Source organism: Mesoplodon densirostris, chromosome X (assembly GCF_025265405.1).
Source record: "Mesoplodon densirostris isolate mMesDen1 chromosome X, mMesDen1 primary haplotype, whole genome shotgun sequence".
In the NCBI taxonomy this organism is placed as follows: Eukaryota; Metazoa; Chordata; class Mammalia; order Artiodactyla; family Ziphiidae; genus Mesoplodon; species Mesoplodon densirostris.
The window spans coordinates 71681685-71701567 of record NC_082681.1 but is presented as its reverse complement, the minus strand read 5'-3'; positions in this window follow the sequence as shown (position 1 = coordinate 71701567).

Below are 19883 nucleotides of genomic sequence, written 5' to 3'. Positions count from 1 at the left end.
ACTTATCTACAAAATAGAAATAGAGGTACAGATGTAGAAAACAATCTTATGGTTACCAGGGGTAAGGGGAGCAAGGATAAGTTGGGAGATTGTGATTTACATATACAAATTACTATGTATAAAATAGATAACTGATAAAGATCACTCTATAGCACAGGGAAATCTAGTCAATACTCTGTAATGATCTATATGGGAAAAGAATCTAACAAAGAGTGGATATATGTGTATGTATAACTGATTCACTTTGCTGTACACCTGATACTAACACAACATTGTAAATCAACTATAATCCAATCAAAATTTAAATGAAAGAATTCCAACCATATGTGGTTTATAGGAGACTCAGATTAGAATTAAGGACACACACAGTCTGAAAATGAGAGGAATGGGAAAATATTCCATGCAGATAATAACCAAAAGAAAGTAGGAGTGAGTATATTTACAATAAACAAAATAAAATTTAAGTTAAAAAAATGACAAGAAATGAGGAAGTTCATTGTATATTGATAAACTGTCAATGCATCAGAAAATTATAACAATTAAAAACATATGTGATCCAATATCTGAGCATCTAGACATATAAGTTAATGTTAACAGATTTGAAGGGGGAATATATGGCAATATAATAATAGTAGAAGATTTCAAAACCCCATTTTCAATAATGAATAGATCATCCAGGCAGAAAATCAATAAAGAAGCAATGGACTTGAACAGCATAATATACCAAATGGACTTGGCAGACATACACAGAACATTGCAAACAGTAGCAACAGAATATGCATTTTTCTAATGTAGTCACAGAATGTCCTGCAAGATAGATAGATTATACATATGTTAGGTTAAAAGACAAGCCTCAACAAATTTCAGTAAATTTAAATCTTACTATGTATCTTGTCTGACCAAAATGGAATTAAATTAAAAAATCCATCATAAAATGAAAACTGTAAAAATTCACAAATATTTGGAAATTAAACAACACAGTCTTGAAAAACCATTGGATCAAAGAATAAATCAAAAGTGAAATTAGATTATATATCAAAACAAACAAAAACAAAATTACAGCATATCAAAACATATGAGCTTCATCAAAAGCAGTACTAAGAAAGAAATTTACAGTGATAAATATTAAAATTAAAAAAGAAGAATAATCACAAACAGCCTAAATTTACCCCTCAAGAAATTATAAAAAGAAGAACAAAATGAGGCCAAAGTTAGCAGAATGAAGGAAATGACAAAGATTAGAGGAGAAATAAACAAAACAGAATTTTAAATATCAACAAAACTAAGACTTGACTTTTTGAAAATAATATACAAAATTGGAAAACCCTTAACAAAACTAACTAAAAAAGAAGTAAGACTCAAAAAATGAAATTAGAAATGCAAGAGGAGTCATTACAACTGATACAACAGAAATATAAAAGATTATAAGAGACTGCTATAGACATACCTTGCCAACAAGTTGGCTAACCTAGAAAAAATGAGTAAATTCCGAGAAACATATAATCTATCAAACCTGAATCAAGAAGAAATAGAAAACCTGATTAGATCAATAATGAAAAGAGGATTTCATCAGCAATCAAAAATCTCCCAACAGGGAAAATCCTAAGACCAGATGGCCTTACTGGTGAAATTCTACCAAACATTTAGAATGAATACCAATCCTTCTCAAACTTTTCCAAAAAACTGATGAGGACATAATACTTCCAAACTCATTAAACTAGGACAACATTACCTTGATACCAAAGTCAGACAAGGACACTAAAAGAAAAGAAAATTATAGGCCTATTTCCCTGATGAACATAGATGGAAATATCCCTCAAAATAACAGCAACCAAAACTCAACAGAACATTGACAGGATCACACAGCATGGTCAAGAAGGATTTATCCTTGGGATGAAAGGATGGTTCAATATACTCAAATCAATAATTGTATAACATTACTTAAATACAAGGATGGATAAAAACCATATGATCATCACAATAGATGCAGAAAAAGAATTTGACAAAATTTAACATGCTTTCATGATAAAAACTCTGAACAAATTTGGTATAGAAGGAGTGTACATTAGCATAATCAAAGCTATATATGACAAGCCCACAGCTATCATCATACAAAACAGTGAAAAGCTGCAAGCTCTTTCTTTAAGATTAGGAACAAGACAAGGATGTCCACTCTCACCACTTCTATTCATCATAATACAGAAGTTCTAGCCAGAGCAATTCAGCAAAAAAAAAAAAAAAAAAAAAAAAAGAAATGAAGATCCTCCAAATCAGAGAAGAAGTAAAATTGCCAGTGTTTGCAGATGACATTATCTTATATATAAAAAGAAAAAAATCTAAAAACTTCAACAAATAACTATTAAAATAAATAAACAAATTCAGGAAAGTTGCAAGATACAAAATCAACATACAAAACTCAGTTTCATTTCTATACACTAACAACAAACTATTCCAAAAGACAGTAAGAAAACTATCCCATTTACCATAGCATCAAAAAGAATATAACACTTAGATAGAATTTAAGCAAAGGGGTGAAAGTTTTGTACACTAATGTCTATAAAACATTGATGAACAACATTGGAAAAGACACAAATAAATGGAAATATATTCTGTTCTCATGGACTGGAAGAATTAATGTTATTAAAATATCCACAGTACACAAAGCAATCTACAGATCAATCCCTATTAAAATTCTAATGACATTTTTTCACAGAAATAGAAAGAACAGTTATAAAATTCATGTGGAACCAAAAAAGATCCGAAATAGCTGAAGCAATTCTGAATAAGGAGAACAAGGCTGAAGGCATTAAATTATTCTTGTTTTTGAATAATATACCCAAGCTATAATAATCAAAAGAGTATGGTGTTGTGTTGAAAACAAACATGTAGAACAATGAAATAGAATACAGAGCCCAGAAATAAACTCACACATAAACAAACAACTAATCTTTGACAAAGACATCAAGAACACACAATGGATAAAGGACAGACTTTCCAATAAATGATGTTGGGAAAACTGAACATCTACATACAAAACAACCAGAACTGGACTCGTCTCTTACACTATACATAAAAATAAACTCAAAATTGATTAAATACTTAAATATAAGATGTAAAATCATGAAAATCATAGGAGAAGACATCAGGTGAAATCTCCTTGACGTTGGTCTTGACAATGAGTTTTTTTGGATTTGACACCAAAAGCTCAGACTACCAAAGCAAAACTAAAGTGGGACTATTTCAAACTAGAAAGTTTCTTCACAGCAAGGGAAACAATCAGATAACTGAAAAAGCAACCCTTGGAATGGGAGAAAATATTTGTAGATCATATATCCAATAAGAGGTTAAAATCCAAAATACATTAAGATTTTATATAATCAATAGGAAAAAACAAATAACACAATTAAAAATAGGCAAATGACCTGAATAAACATTTCTCAAAATAAGACATACAAATAGCCAACAGGTATATGGAAAAATGCTCAACATCACAAATCGTCAGAGAAATGCAAATAACAGTCCCAATAAAACGTCATCTCCCATCTATTATGATATCTATTATCAAAAAATCAAAGGATAATAAGTGTTGCCAAGGGAAAAGAGTGAAACTTGTGAACTATTGGTAGGAATGTAAATTGGTATAACTACTATGGAAAACAGTAACAAGGTTCATCAAAAAATTAAAAAGTAGAACTACCATATGAGCCACTGATCCCACTTTGGGGTATATTCTCAAAGAGATATCTGCACCTTTTTGTTCACTGCAGCATTATTCACAGTAGCCAAGATATGGGAACAACACTAATTGTCCCTAGCTGAATGAATGTATGGAGAAAATGTTTGATATGTATACAGATGTCCTGCCATTTGTAAAAATATGGATGAACTTGGAGGGCATTCTGCTAAGTGAAATAAACCATAAACAGAAGTGAAACATGATTTCACTTATATGTGGGATCTAAATAAACTGAACTCAGAAAAACAGAGTAGATTGGTGGTTACCAGGGACTAAGGGGAGTGGGGAAAATGGGGTAGGGGTGTTGGTCAAAAGATACAAACTTCCAGTTATAAGATGAATATGCTATGGGAATTTAACATACAGCATGATGACTATAGCTAACAGTATGGTATTATATACTTGAAAGAACTTAAATGTTTTTATTACAAAAGTGTTAATTATGTGAGATGAAGAAAGTGTAAACTAACCTTATGGTGGTAATCATTTTATAATGTATATGTTTATCAAAACATCATGTTTTACACCTTAAATATGTACAATTTCTATTTGTCACTAATACTTCAGTAAATGTTGGGAAAAAAAACAGTGACAACACCAATGCTGGTGAGAATGCAAAGGAATAGTCACTCAGGCATCCTCAGCGGGATTGTAAATTTTACATCCACTCTGCAAAATATTTTAGCGGTTTCTCTTGAAACTAAAATTGCAGTTGTCATATGAGTAAACAATTGCACTATTTGGCAATTTATCCCAGTGTATAAAAAATGTATGTTCCCAGAAAACCTCTCCATAAATGATTACAAGTTTGTTCAAAAAAGCCACAACCTGGAAATGACATATATCTTTCAAAGTGTGAATGATTAAAGTAAACATAGCACATTTATAACATAGAATATTCTCTGCAATAAAAAGTACCAATCTATTGATACATGCAAGAGTTTGAATCAATCTCCATGGAATTATGCTGAGTGAAAAAAACTCATTCTCAAAAGGTCACTGTATTCTGCATGGACTGCCATAGCAAAATATCACAAACTGGGTGGCTTAAACAAAAACCACTTATTTTTTCACATTTCTGGAGATTTTAAGTCCAAGATCAGGATGTTAGCAGGGCTGGTTTCTGGCAAGAATTCTCTTTTTGGAAAGTAGAGTGTCACATTCCCCCTGGACTTACCATGGCCTTTCCTGTGTGTGCACGTGGAGAAAGAGAGCAATCTCTGGTATTTATTCCTCTTCTTATAAGAGTACCATCTTACAGAATTATGGACCCACCCTCATTTAAAATGAATTACTTCATAAAAGGCCCTATCTCCAAATACTGTCACATTAGGGGTTGGGATTTCAACATACAAATTTTGAAAGAACATAAGTCAGTCCATAATAGTCTGCCCTCTGACTCCACAGACATTGGGTCCTATTCTCATGTGAAATGCATTCACTCCATTCCAACAGACCCGAAAATCTTTTACCCATTTCAGCACTAATTTCATGTCCAAAGTCTCTTCTATATATCATGTAAATCAGGTATGGGTGAGATTCAATGTATAATTTATTCTGAGGCAAATTATCTCCAGCTGTGACCCTGTGAAACAAGAGAAGATATGTGCTCCAAAATACAATGGTGGGACAGGCATAGGATATACATTCTCATTCCAAAAAATGAAATTGAAAACCAGTTAAGTGTGATGGGTCCCAAACTAGTCCAAAACCTAACAGGTCAACTACCATTAGAACTTACTCTTTTTCTTGCAATGGTAAATGGGAGTATTTCTTTAATTTCTCTTTCATATTTTTCATCATTAGTGTATAGGAATGTCAGAGATTTCTGTGCATTAATTTTGTATCCTTCTATTTTATACATTCATTGATTAGCTCTAGTAGTTTTCTGATAGTCTTTAGGATTCTCTATGTATAGTACGATGTCATCTGCAAACAGTGACAGCTTTACATCTTCTTTTCTGATTTGGATTCCTTTTATTTCTTTTTCTTCTCTGATTGCTGTGGCTAAAACTTCCATAACTATGTTGAATAATAGTGGTGAGAGTGGGCAACCATGTCTTGTTCCTGCTCTTAGTGGAAATGGTTTAAGTTTTTCACCATTGAGGACGATGTTGGCTGTGGGTCTGTCATATATGGTCTTTATTGTGTCGAGGTAAGTTCCCTCTATGCCTACTTTCTGGAAGGTTTTTATCACAAACAGGTGTTGAATTTTGACGAAAGATTTTTCTACATCTACTGAGATGATCATAAGTTTTTTCTCCTTCAACTTGTTAACATGGTGTATCAAATAGAATGATTTGTGTATATTGAAGAATCCTTGCATTCTGGGGATAAAACCCACATGATAATGGTTTATGATCATTCCAATGTGCTTTTGGATTCTGTTTCCTAGTATTTTGTAAGGAGTTTTGTATTTATGTTCATCAGCTATATTGGCCTGCAATTTTCTTTCTTTGTGACATCTTTGTCTGGTTTTGGTATCAGGGTGATGGCAGTCTCGCAGAATGAGCTTGGGCATCTGCCTCCCTCTGCTATATATATATATATATATATATATATATATATGTGTGTGTGTGTGTGTGTGTGTGTGTGTTTGTGTGTTTGTGTGTGTGTGGTACGCAGGCCTCTCACTGCTCTGGCCTTTCCTGCTGCAGAGTACAGGCTCCGGACGCGCAGGCTCAGCGGCCATGGCTCACGGGCCCAGGCACTCCACGGCATGTGGGATCTTCCCATACTGGGGCATGAACCCGTGTCCCCTGCATCGGCAGACAGACTCAACCACTGCGCCATGAGAGAAGCCCCCCTCTACTATATTTTGGAAGAGTTTGAGAAGGGTAAGTGTTAGCTCTTCTCTAAGTGTTTGATAGAATTTGCCTGTGAAGTCATCTGGTCCTGTGCTTTTGTATGTTGGAAGATTTTTAAACACAGTCTCAATTTCAGTGCTTGTGATTAGTCTGTATATTTTCTATTTCTTCTTAGTTCTGTCTCTGATGGTTGGGCTTTTCTAAGAATTTGCCCATTTCTTCCAGGTTGTCCATTTTATTGGAATATGGCTGCTTGTAGTAATCTCTCATGATCCTTTGTATTTCTGCAGTATCAGTTGTTACTTCTCCTTTTTCATTTCTAATTCTACTGATTTGAGTCTTCTCCCTTTTTTTTTTATCAGTCTGGCTAATGATTTATCAATTTTTTTTAACTTCTCAAAGAACCAGCTTTTAGTTTTACTGATCTTTGCTATTGTTTTCTTCATTTCTTTTTTCATTTATTTCTGATCTGATCTTTATGATTTCTTTCATTCTGCTGACTTTGGAGTATTTTTGTTCTTCTTTCTCTAATTGCTTTAGGTGTAAGGTTAGGTTGTTTATTTGAGATGTTTCCTGTTTCTTGAGGTAGGAATGTATTGCCATAAACTTCCCTCTTAGAACTGCTTTTGCTGCATCCCATAGGTTTTGGATCATCGTGTTTCCATTTTCATTTGTTTCTATGTATTTTTGGATTTGCTCCTCGATATCTTCATTGATCTCTTGGTTATTAAGTAGTGTATTGTTTAGCCTGCATGTGTTTGTATTTTTTACAGGTCTTTTCTTATAATTGATAAAGTCTCATAGCATTGTGGTTGGAAAATATACTTGATACTATTTCAATTTCCTTAAACATTCCAAGGCTTGATTTGTGACCCAAGATATGATCTATCCTGGAGAATGTTCCATGAGCACATCAGAAGAAAGTGTATTCTGTTGTTTTTGGATGGAATATCCTGTAAATATAAATTAATGTCATCTTGTTTCATGTATCATTTAAAGCTTGTGCTTCCTTATTTATTTTTATTTTGGATAATCTGTCCATTGGTAAAAGTAGGGTGTTAAAGTCCCCTCTTATGATTGTGTTACTGTCAATTTCCTCTTTTATGGCTGTCAGTATTTGCCTTTTGCATTTAGGTGCTCCTATGTTGGGTGCGTAAATATTTATAATTGTTATATCTTCACCTTGGATTGATCCCTGGATCATTATGTAGTGTCCTTCTTTGTCTCTTTTAATAGTCTTTGTCTTTTTTTGAGAAATAAACAAAAAGTCTATTTCGTCTGATAGGAGAAGTGTTACTCCAGCCTTCTTTTGATTTCCATTTGAATGGAATATCTTTTTCCATCCCCTCACTTTCAGTCTGTATGTGTCCCTAGGTCAGAAGTGGGTCTATTGTAGACAGTATATATATGGGTCTTGTTTTTATATCCATTCAGCCAGTCTATGTCTTTTGTTTGGAGCATTTAATCCATTTACATTTAAGGTAATTATCGATATGTATGTTCCTATTACCGTTTTCTTAATTGCTTTGGGTTTGTTATTGTAGGTTTTTTCCTTCTCTTGTGTTCCGTGCCTAGAGAAGTTGCTTTAGCATTTGTTGTAAAGCTGGTTTGGTGGTGCTGAACTCTCTTAGCTTTTGCTTGTCTGTAAAGGTTTTTAATTTCTCCATCAAATCTGAATGAGGTCCTTGCTGGGTAGAGTAATCGTGGTTGTAGGTTTTTTTTCCATTTCATCACTTAAAATATGTTCTGCCACTCGCCTCTGGTTTGCAGAGTTTCTTCTGAGAGATCAGCTGTTAATCCTATGGGAATCCCTTGTATGTTATTTGTTTTATTTCCCTTGCTGTTTTTAATATATTTTCTGTGTATTTAATTTTTGATAGTTTGATTAATATGTGTCTTGGCGTATTTCTCCTTGGATTTATTCTGTATGGGACTCTCAGTGCTTCCTGGACTTGAGTGTTTCCTTTCCCATGTTAGGGAAGTTTTTGGCTATTATCTCTTCAAATATTTTCTCAGGCCCTCGCTCTCTCTATTATCCTTCTGGGACCCCTATAATTCAAATGCTGGTGTATTTAATGTTGTCCCAGAGGTCTCTGAGACTGTCCTCAATTCTTTTCATTCTTTTTTCTTTATTCTGCTCTGGAGTAGTTATTTCCACTATTTTATCATCCAGGTCACTTATCCGTTCTTCTGCCTCAGTTATTCTGCTATTGATTCCTTCTAGAGAAATTTTCCATTTCATTTATTTATTTATTTATTTGTTTATTTATTTATTTATTTTTGCGATACACAGGCTTCTCACTGCTGCGGCCCCTCCCATTGTGGAGCACAGGCTCTGGACGTGCAGTCTTAGTGGCCATGGCTCACAGGCCCAGCCACTCCATGGTATGTGGGATCTTCCCGGACCTGGGCATCAGCGGGCGGACTCTCAACCACTGCACCACCAGGGAAGTCCCATTTCATTTATTTTGTTGTTCATCTTTATTTGTGTCCTCTTTAGTTCTTCTAGGTAGTTGTTAAACATTTATTTTATTTTCTCCTTTCTATTGCTAAGGTTTTGGATCAACTTTATTATCATTACTGTAAATTCTTTTTCTGGTAGACTACCTATTTCCTCTTTATTTGTTTGGTCTGGTGGGTTTTTACCTTGCTCCTTCATCTTCTGTTTGTTTCTCTGTCTTCTCATTTTGCTTAACATACTGTGTTTGAGGTCTCCTTTTTCCAAGATGCAGGTTTGTAGTTCCTTTTGTTTTTGGTGTCTGCCTAGAGTGACTAAGGTTGGTTCAGTGTGTGGGTTGTGTAGGCTTCCTGGTGGAGGGGACTAGTGCCTGTGTTTTTGTGGATGAGGGTGGATCTTGTCTTTCTGGTGGGCAGGACGACCTCCGATGGTGTGTTTTCAGGTGTCTGTGACCTTATTATGATTTTAGGCAACCTTTCTTCTTATGGGTGGTGTTCTTTTCCTGTCTTGCTAGTTGTTTTGCATAGGGTGTCCAGTATGGTAGCATGCTGCTTGTTGAGTGGAGCTGGGTCTTAACATTGAGATGTAGATCTCTGGGAGAGCTTTTGCTGTTTGATATTACATGGAGCCGTGAGGTCTCTGGTGGACCAATGTCCGGAGCTTGGCTCTCCCTCCTCAGAAGCACAGACCTGACACCTAGCCAGAGCACCAAGACCCTGTCAGCCACATGACTCAAAACAAAAGGGAGAAAAAAAGAGAGAAAAAAAAATAAAATAATGTTATTAAAATAAAAACTAAATATTAAAATATTTTTAAAAAATAGTAATTAAGAAAAAAAAAGAAATGGAGAGGATAGCAACCAAACCAAATAATAAATCCACCAATGATAATAAGTACTAAAAACTATACCAGAAAAACAAAAAACAAAAAAAGGACAGACCAAACCCAAGACAAATGGTAAAAGCAAAGCTAGACAGACTAAATCACACAAAGAAGCATACACATACACACTCTGAAAAAGAGAAAAAGGAAAAAAATATATGTATATCATTGCTCTCAATGTTCACCACCACAATTTTTAGATGATTCTTTGTCTATTCATATATTCCAGAGATGCAGGGTACATCAAGTTGATTGTGGAGATTTAATCCACTGCTCCTTAGGCTACTGGGAGAAATTTCCCTTTCTCTGCTTTTTTCACACAGCTTCTGGGGTTCAGCTTTGGATTTGGCCCCACCTCTGCAGGTAGTTCTCCTGAGGGCATCTGTTCTTTGCTCAGACAGGATGGGATTAAAATAGCAGCTGATTAGTGGGCTCTGGCTCACTCAGGCTGGGAAAGGGAGGTTATGGAATGTGGTGTGAGCCTGCGGTGGCAGAGGCCATTGTGAAGTTGCAACAGCTTGAGGTGCACCTTGTGTTATCCTGGGGAAATTGTTCCTGCATTACAGGACCCTGGCAGTGGTGTGCTGCACAGGCTCCCAGGAGTGAGGTGTGGATAGTGAACTGTGCTTGCACACAGGGTTCTTGGTGGCTGCAGCAGCAGCCTCAGTGTTTCATGCCCGTTTCTCGGGTCCACTCTGATAGCTGCAGCTCACCCCAGTCTGTGCAGCTTGTTTAGGCAGTGCTCTGATCCCCTCTCCTTGAACCCCCCGAGACAATGGTCTCTTGCCTCTTAGGCATGTCCAGACTTTTTCCTGACTCCCTCCCGGATAGATGTGGCACACTAACCCCCTTCAGTCTGTGTTCACGCAGCCAACCCCAGCCTGAGCCTCAGCTCCCAGCCCTCACCTTCCCCAGCCAGTGAACAGACAAGCCTCTTGGGCTGGTGAGTGCTGGTTGGCACTGATCCTTTGTGCGGGAATCTCTCCACTTTGCCCTCTACACCCCTGCTGCTGAGTTCTCCTTCGTGGCTCCAAAACTTACCCCCCACCCCCGTCTCCACCAGTGAAGGGGTTTCCTAGTGTGTGGAAACTTTTCTTCCTTCACAGCTCCTCCCAGAGTTGCAGGTTCCATACTTATTCCTTTGTCTCCATTTTTTTCTTTTTTCTTTTTCCGTACCCAGGTACGTGGGGAGTTTCTTGCCTTTTGGGAAATCTGAGGTCTTCTTCCATCATTCAGTAGGTGTTCTGTAGTAGTTGTTCCACATGTAGATGTATTTCTGATGTATTTGAGAGGAGGAAGGTGATCTCTATATCTTACTATTCTGCCATCTTGAAGGTTTCTCCCCCATTAGATCTTAAGGCTCAATAATAGTCCTCTTTACTGGATGCTTCCCCCCCACCAGGCCCACTGGAGTAATGACCTCACCTTCTCTACCCTGTGTGGTGACCATTCCCCCTTGTCCATGTGTGGTTACTATTGTTGAGGGTCTGACTGCATGCCACCTGACCCACTGAAACTGAGGGTGTAGCCTCACCCTCTGAAAGTAAAGGAGAAATAGCCCTGCCTCTTGGGTCTATGCATTCTAAGTCTGTGGTGGCATTTATTACCTTATTGATCTCTGAATCAACCTCAGGGTCATTCTTCCTTATTATTAAAGGATAAGGCCTGTTTGAAGACAGGTATTTCTATTATCCCATCCTGCCTTCTGTTAAGATGTCTGATTAAAATGGGTAATCTCTTAATGGAGTGATTGTCCAGCCATATTGTTGGAGCTTTCCCCAGAACACACTTTCTCATTTTTTTTTTTTTGCAATATGGATAGGCTGAGAATTTTCCAAATATTTAAATCTAGAATCCTTTTGTTTAATAATTTTTTATTATTTGTATTTCTCTCCTCTCACATTTTACATTTAGCCATAAGGAAAACCCAGACTCAAATTTCAGCCTTTGGCTTAGTAATCTCCTCAGCTAAGTTGCTAAGTTTATCACAAACAAATCTACTTTCCCCCAAACAGTAGAACATAATTTGGCCAAGTTCTTTGCCACTTTTAAAAAAGGATCACCTTTCCTCCAGTTTCCAATAGCATGTTTCTCATTTTTGTCTGAGATTTCACTAGAAGTATCTTTAATTTTTATATATCTAATAATGTAGTGTTCATGATGATATATGCATTCTCTAAGATAACAGACTCTACATTTCTCTTTTCTCTCTGAGTTTTCACAAGAATCAACTTTAATGTACATGTTTCTAGCAGTCCCTACAATTCAATCTAGCCTTTTTCTAGCATGTACCTCAAAACTCTAGTAGCTTCTACCTATCATCCAATTCCAAAGACAATTCTACATTTTTTTTTAGATTTGTTACAGCAGTACCCTAGATCTGGTACCAAAATTTATATTAGTCTGTTTGGGCTGCCATAACAAAATACCACAGATAATGTGGCTTAAACAGCAAACATTTATTTTCTCACAGTTCTGGAAACTGAAAGTCCATGATTAAGGTGCTAGTAGGATTAGTTTCTAGTGAGATCTGTCTTCTGGATTGCAGGCAGCCATCACTGACTGTATCCTTACATGGCCTTTTATCTATGCATGAACTGAGAGAGAGCTCTGGTATCTCTTCCTCTTCTTATAAAGACACCAGTCCTGTAAAATTATTGTCCTACCTTTATGACCTCAATTGACATTAACTGCTTCCGTAAAGGCCCTATTTTTAGGCCCTTTAGGGATTCAACGTATGAATTTGGGTGTGAAAATTCAGTCAATAACATTAATGTACTTTATAATTCCATAGAAAAGTTCTATTTAAATGACAAAGTTAAAGAAATGGAGATGAAATTAATGTTGTTGATTTGTCAGGGATAAGTGGAGGTTGGGGGATAGGGAGACGAGTATGTCTGTAAAAGGGCAATAAGAGGGATCTTTGTGATTTTAGAACTGTTTTATATCTTGATTATGCCAATGTAATTATCCTGGTTGTGTTATTATACCAACTTTGAAAGAAGGAAACTGTAAAGGATACATGTACTCTCTATATATTATTTCTTACAACCGCATGTGAAACTTAATTTTCTCAAAATAAACAATTTAATTTAAAAAATACATATTTTCTAATTATGTCCATTGCAGAAAACTAAAAACAATGACACACCCAGCATCAGTAAACTCCCCTGGCACTGAAATCATGGTCTCAACATAATATTTCCTACTAAAGATGACAGAACTCTTTGGAGAAATGGTTGATTTCTTGTATGGACAAAACAAGTAGAAAATTATACAGGAGATTCTTGTTATATTTTAAAGCAATGAGTCTAGTAGAATACCAGATTCATAACAAGATTATTCCAAAGCCATCCCAAAGATATTTCACTGGCCAAGAATGGAACTATTTGAATATTAATAAGAATAATAACTCCAACAAATTGAAACATGTTAGATACCTTTGAATCAATTAGTTAATAATGACTATAAAAATGGAAATCTTTGGTCACCTTTAGGAGATGTAAGAACTCAAATTATCATTTTTAAAACTGGTAAGTAACAAGAAAGATTATAAAATACATAACAAATAAGGACCTACTCTATAGCACAGGGAACTCTACTCAATGCTCTGTAATGACCTATATGGGAAAACAATCTAAAAAAGAGTGGGTATATGTATATGTATAACTGATTCACTTTGCTGTACACCTGAAACTAACACAACATTGTAACTCAACTATACTCCAATAAAAATAATAATAAAAAAAGGAATAAACCACTTACCCAGTGTATCCTACAAAAACCATACCTCTGGATCACTGCCTGATGAAAGAAAATTTCTTCCATAGACATATTTCAATAAATAAATAAATAAATTGCTATGAATGCTCCAATTAATAAATGAAATTACAATTAAAATGATAACATTTATGTGTGGAATCTAAAAAAAATAAGATGCAGGTGAACTTGTTTACAGAACAGAAACAGACTCACAGACTTAGAGGGTGGGCTTGTGGTTGCCAAAGCCGAAAGCATGGGGGGAGAGATAAATTGGGAAGTTGAGATTGGCATATGTACACTACTATATGTAAAATATATAATCAACAAGGACCTACTATATAGCACAGGGAACTATAATCAATATTCTATAATAATTTAAATGGGAAAAGAAGCTGAAAAAGAATAGATACGTAAATATGTATAACTAAATCACTCTGCTGTACATTTGAAAGTAACACAAAATTGTGAACAACTGTATTACAATATAAAATATTTTTAAGTAAAGAAGCATATTGCATATCATTTTTTATGATCTGAATTTTTATAATGTATGTATGTATTTTCCATTAAATATTTTTTCATTGCCCCCCCAAAATTATAAAGTGATAGTCACACAAGTTCAAACACACACACACACACACACACAATCAATATCTTGTGATTCCTAATGAATTAATCAAATGATGATCATTTGATTCCATAATTGCAAAGAAGAGGCAAATATTATGTACCCTCTGATGGAATTATAAATGACCACCTATGAAGTGTTATTGCATACATCTTACACATGAATTTGAGGAGGCTCCAGATCTAAATTACAGTTTAGAGGGAATACAGTGGAGAGAGGAACATATTAAAAGCCAAATAGAAAAATCCAGACTGTGGGAAAAATGCTGCATTTTTGAAGCATTTCAATGACCCTGTGTCTGCAACTAATAAATTGCAATGCTAAAAGAGAAAAGGAGGATGAAGAGAAAAAGAAACCAGAAAGTTAAACAGAACTTAGGGAAATATCAGCCACTTACAATGCATAGACATTATTCTGATTCTGACTCAAGCAAACTGCAAAACAAAATACATTTGAGAAATTTCATCAGTGATATATCGTTAATTTTTATATGTCATAATGGTGTTATTCATAAGACTAAAAAGAGCCCTTATCTTTTTGAAATACATGCTAGCATATTGATAAAGGAAATGTTATAATACCTGAGATTGGTTTTAAAATATTCCTAAAGGAGAAGGGAGTGGAAGTATAGGTAAAACAAGATAGGCTATAACAAAAAATTTGTTAAAGCTAAGTGGTAGGTACTTGGTTTAATATACTATTATCTCTACTTCTGTATATGTTTGAATTTCCCATAATTACAATGCTAATTTAAAAAAGGAAATCATTGAATATATTTGGACTGACCACAAGAGAAAGATAAAATTGTTAAAAATATGAAAACCAGAAACACCTCTATATATCTGGAACTAAGAAATATGTTTTTATTTTTTACTTTTATTTCTTTTTAACATCTTTATTGGAGTACAATTGCTTTATAATGGTGCGTTAGTTGCTGCTTTATACCAATGTGAATCAATGATACATATACATACATCCCAATATCTCTTCCCTCTTTCATCTTGCTCCCTCCCACCCTCCCTATCCCACCCCTCTAAGTGGTCAGAAAGCACTGAGACGAGCACCTTGTGCTTTGCAGCTGCTTCCCACTAGATATCTATTTTACATTAGGTAGTGTATATATATCCATGTCATTCGCTCACTATGTCCCAACTTACAGTTCTCCCTTCCTGTGTCCTCAAGTCCATTTTCTAGCAGGTCTGCGTCTTTATTCCCGTCTGGCCCCAAGGTTCTTCATGACCTTTTTTTTGTTTTTTGTTTTTAGTTCCATAGATATATGTTAGCATACGGTATTTGTTTTTCTCTTTCTGACTTAGTTCACTCTGTATGACAGACTCTAGGTCCATCCACCTCACTACAAATAACTCAATTTAGTTTCTATTTATGGCGGAGTAATATTCCATTGTATATATGTGCCACATCTTCTTTATCCATTCAGCTGTCGATGCACACTTAGGTTGTTTCCATCTCCTGGCTATTGTAAATAGACTTGCAATGAACATTGTGGTACAAAACTCTTTTGAATTATGGTTTTCTCAGGGTATACGCCCAGTAGTGGGATTGCTGGGTTGTATAGTAGTTCTATTTTTCGTTTTTTAAGGAACCTCCATATTGTTCCTCATAGTGGCTGCATCAATTTAGATTCCTACCAAGAGTGCAGGAGGGTTCCCTTTTATCCACTCCCTCTCCAGCATTTACTGTTTGGAGATTTTTTGATGATGACCATTCTGACCGGTGTGAGATGATATCACATGTAGTTTTGATTTGCATTTCTCTAATGATTAATGATGTTGAGCATTCTTTCATGTGTTTGTTTGAAATCTGTATATCCTTTTTGGAGAAATGTCTGTTTAGGAATTCTGCCCATATTAGGATTGGGTTGTCTGTTTTTTCTGATATTGAGCTGCATGAGCTGCTTGTAAATTTTGGAGATTAATCCTATGTCAGTTGCTTTATTTGCAAATATTTTCTCCAATTCTGAAGGGTGTCTTTTCATCTTCTTTATGGTTTCCTTTGATGTGCAAAAGCTTTGAAGTTTCATTAGGTCACATATGTTTATTTTTGTTTTTACTTCCATTACTGTAGGAGGTGGATCAAAAAAGATCTTGCTGTAATTTATGTCAAAGAGTGTTCTTCCAATGTTTTACTCTAAGAGTTTTATAGTGTCTTACATTTAGGTCTCTAATCCATTTTGAGTTTATTTTTGTTTATGGTGTTAGGAAGTGTTCTAAATCCATTATTTTACATGTAGCTGTCCAGTTTTCCCAGCACCACTTTTTGAAGAGGCTGTCTTTCTCCATTTAATATTCTTGCCTACTTTATTAAAGATAAGGTGAGCATATGTGCGTGGGTATATCTCTGGGATTTCTATCCTGTTCCATTGATCTATATTTCTGTTTTTGTGGCAGTACCATACCATTTTGATTACTATAGCTTTGTATTATAGTCTGATGTCAGTGGCCTGATTCCTCCACCTCCGTTTTTCTTTCTCAAGATGGCTTTGTATATTCGGGGTCTTTTCTGTTTCCATACAAATTGTGAAATATTTTTGTTCTAGTTTTGTGAAAAATGCCAGTGGTAATTTGATACATATTGCATTGAATCTGTAGTTTGCTTTGGAAGGTATTGTCATTTTCACAATGTTGATCCTTCCAATCCAAGAACATGGCATATCTGTCCATCTATTTGTATCATCTTTAATTTCTTTCATCAGTGTCTTATAATATTCTGCATATAGGTTTCTGTCTCCTCAAGTAGGATTATTCCTATGTGTTTTATTCTTTTGTTGCAATGGTAAATGAGAGTGTTTTCTGAATTTCACTTTCAGAGTTTTCATCATTAGTGCATAGAATTCAACAGATTTCTGTGCATTAATTGTGGATCCTGCTACTTTACCAAATTCGGTGATTAGCACTAGTAGTTTTCTGGTAGCACCATTAGGATTCTCTATGTATAGTATTATGTCATCTGCAAACGGTGACAGCTTTACTTCTTCTGTCTGATTTGGATTCCTTTTATTTCCTTTTCTTCTCTGATGGCTGTGGCTAAAATTTGCATAACTATGTTGAATAATAGTGGTGAGAGTGGGCAACCTTCTGTTGTTCCTGATCTTAGTGAAAATGGTTTCAGTTTTCACCATTGACGCCGATGTTGGCTGAGGGTTTGTCATATACGGCCTTTTTTATGTTGAGGTAAGTTCCCTCTATGCCTACTTTCTGGAGTGTTTTCTTCATATATCAGTGTTGAATTTTGTCAAAACTTTTCTCTGCATCTACTGAGATTATCTTATGGTTTTTCTCCTTCAATTTCTTAATATGGTGTATCACGTTGATTGATTTGCGAATATTGAATTTGCATTACTGGGATAAACCACACTTGATCATGGTGTATGATCCTTTAAAGTGCTGTTGGATTCTGTTTGCTAGTATTTTGTTGAGGATTTTTGCATCTATGTTCATCAATGATATTGGCCTGCAGTTTTCCTTCTTTGTGACATCTTTGTCTGATTTTGTCATCAGGGTGAAGGTGGCCTCATAGAATGAGTTTGGGAGTGTTCCTCCCTCTGCTATATTTTGGAAGAGTTTGAGAAAGATAGGAGTTAACTCTTCTCTAAATGTTTGATAGAATTCGCCTGTGAAGCCATCTGGTTCTGGGTTTTTGTTTGTTGGAAGATTTTTAACCACAATTTCAATTTCAGTGCTTGTGATTGGTCTGTTCATATTTTCTGTTTCTTCCTGGTTCAGTCTCGGAAGGTTGTGCATTTCTAAGAATTTCTAAAATTTGTTCACTTCTTCTAGGTTGTCCATTTTATTGGCATATAATTGTTTGTAGGAATCTCTCATGATCCTTTGTATTTCTGCAGAGTCAGTTGTCACTTCTCCTTTTTCATTTCTAATTCTATTGATTTGAGTCTTCTCCCTTTTTTTCTTGATGAGTCTGGTTAATGGTTTATCAATTTTGTTTATTTTCTCAAAGAAACAGCTTTTATTTTATTAAACCTTGCTATTGTATCTTTTATTTCTTTTTTCATTTATTTCTGATCTGATCTTTATGCTTTCTTCCCTTCTGCTAACTTTAGGGGTATATTTTATTCTTTTTTCTCTAGTTGCTTTAAGTGTAAGGTTAGGTTGTTTATTTGTGGTGTTTCTTGTTTCTTGAGGTAGGATTGTATTGCTATAAACTTCCCTCTTAGAATTGCTTTTGCTGCATTCCGTAGGTTTTGGGTGGTCGTGTTTTCACTGTCATTTGTTTCTAGGTAATCCCTACTTTCTTCCTTGTTTTCTTCCATGATCGCTTGGTTATTAAGTAGTGTATTGTTTTGCCTACATGTGTTTGTATTTTTTACAGAATTTTTCCTGTAATTGATATCTGGTCTCAGAGTGTTGTGATCAGAAAAGATACTTACACCATTTCAACTTTCTTAAATTTAACAAGGGTTGATTTGTGACCCAAGATATGATCTCTCCTGGAGAATGTTCCATGAGCACTTCAGAAGAAAGTGTATTCTGTTGTTTTCAGATAGAATGTCCTATTAATATCAATTAAGTCCATCTTGTTTAATGTATCATTTAAAGCTTGTGTTTCCTTACTTATTTTCATTTTGGATGATCTGTCCACTGGTGAGAGTTGGGTGTTAAAGCCCCATACTATTATTGTGATACTGTTGATTTCCCCTTTTAGGGCTGTTAGCATTTGCTTTATATATTGAGGTGCTCTTATGTTGGGGGCATTAATATTTACAAATGTTATGTCTTCTTCTTGAATTGCTCCTTTGATGATTATGTAGGGTCCTTCTTTGTCTCTTGTAATAGTCTTTATTTTAAAGTCTATATTCTCTCATATGAGAATTGTTACTCCAGCCTTCTTTTGATTTTCATCTGCTAGGAGTATCACTTTCCATCTCCTCACCTTAAATCTGTACGTGTCCCTAGGTCTGAAATGGGTCTCATATACACAGCATATATACAGGTCTTCTTTTCGTATCCATTCAGCCAGTCTATGTCTTTTTGTTGGAGCATTTAATCCATTTACATTTAAAGTAGTTATCGATATGTATGTTGCTATTATCATTTTCCTAATTGTTTTGGGTTTGTTATTGTACGTCTTTTCTTTCTCTTTTATTTCCTGCCAAGAGATGTTCCTTTAGCATTTGTTGTAATGCTGGTTTGCTGGTGCTGAATGCTCTTACTTCTTGCTTCTCTGTAAAGGTTTTAATTTCTCTGTCAAATCTCAATGAGATATTTTCTGGGTGGACTAATCTTGGTTGTAGATTTTTCACTTTCATCACTTTAAATATGTCCTGCCACTCCCTTCTGGCTTGCAGAGTTTCTGCTGAAAGATCATCTCTTAATGTCATGGGGATTCCCTTGTATGTTATGTGTTGCTTTTCTCTTGCTGCTTTTAATATTTTTTCTTTGTATTTAATTTGGATAGTTTGAATAATATGTGACTTGGTGGGTTTCTCCTTGGATTTAACCTGTATTGGACTCACTGTGCTTCCTGGGCTTGATTAACTATTTCCTTTCCCATATTAGGGGAATTTTCAACTATAATCTCTTCAAATATTTTCTCAGTCCCTTTCTTTTTTTCCTGTTCTTCTGAGACCCCTAA